The sequence below is a fragment of the Macadamia integrifolia genome, chromosome 2, assembly GCF_013358625.1.
Source record: "Macadamia integrifolia cultivar HAES 741 chromosome 2, SCU_Mint_v3, whole genome shotgun sequence".
NCBI lineage: Eukaryota > Viridiplantae > Streptophyta > Magnoliopsida > Proteales > Proteaceae > Macadamia > Macadamia integrifolia.
In genome coordinates this window covers 13,917,248-13,918,111 of record NC_056558.1, presented here as the reverse complement: position 1 = coordinate 13,918,111, position 864 = coordinate 13,917,248, and the positions used below count along the sequence as shown (strand labels likewise).

At 39.0% G+C, this 864-nt stretch overlaps 1 non-coding gene across 1 annotated transcript; it reads left to right on the top strand.

Moving 5' to 3' along the window:
- The first annotated feature begins 447 nt into the window (after positions 1–447).
- Positions 448–554, top strand: LOC122072409. Its single transcript, XR_006138426.1, has one exon. It is a non-coding gene; the product is annotated as a small nucleolar RNA R71 (small nucleolar RNA).
- The last annotated feature ends 310 nt before the right edge of the window (positions 555–864 follow it).

The following is an 864-nucleotide window of genomic DNA, read 5'->3' as shown; positions in this document are numbered from 1 at the left end:
GGTGATTTCTCCATCTTGGATTGTAGGTATTACTATATGGATTATTCTGGTATAAGGCATTAACACTATCATTAGAAGTCCCCCCCAGAGGTGTTAGGGCATTCTTCTATGAGATGTTCAGGGGACTGGCACCAAGCACAAATCTTAACCAAATTGACTGATGATGGCTCTCTAGGAACAATAGCCTCAATTCTCTTGATTAGGCTATCCAAATGGGCTTCCTTGGCTACTATCCCATCCAAAAAATATCCTTTTCCTCCTATGGTTCTTTCGCTCTCTTGGGTTAATTTCCACTCATGGGTTTTGTCAGCTAAGTCAAGTAAGGATTCCCATACTTTTCCTTCATCTGTAAAGGATGTGAATCCCTTAGGGCACATAGACTCTATCATTTGTTTAGTTGGGTAATCATTACCCTCATAAATTATTTGACATAAATGCCATAGGTCTAGGCCATGGTGAGGGCATTATTGGAGTAGATCCTTGAATCTCTCCATAAGTTTTGAAAATGACTCACTAGGCTTTTGCCTAAACTGAAGGATATCACTTCTAAGCTTATTGGTCTTGTGATTTGGGAAAAACTTCTTAAGGAAGACAACTATGAACTGTTCCCATGAGGTTATGGAATTTGTGGGTAACCCATACAACCACTTCTTAGCTTCGTCTTTCTATGCAAAAGTGATAAACCTAAGCTTAACAACATCATCAGAAAGCTGTTGGATCTTAATTAGAACACATACCTCTTCAAATTCCCTTAGAAATAGGTATGCATCCTCAGATGTCAACTCATGAAAGTGGGGTAACATAGTGATGTATTGAGATTTAAGTTCAAAATTATTGCCCTGGGCTTGTGGTAGAACTATGCAG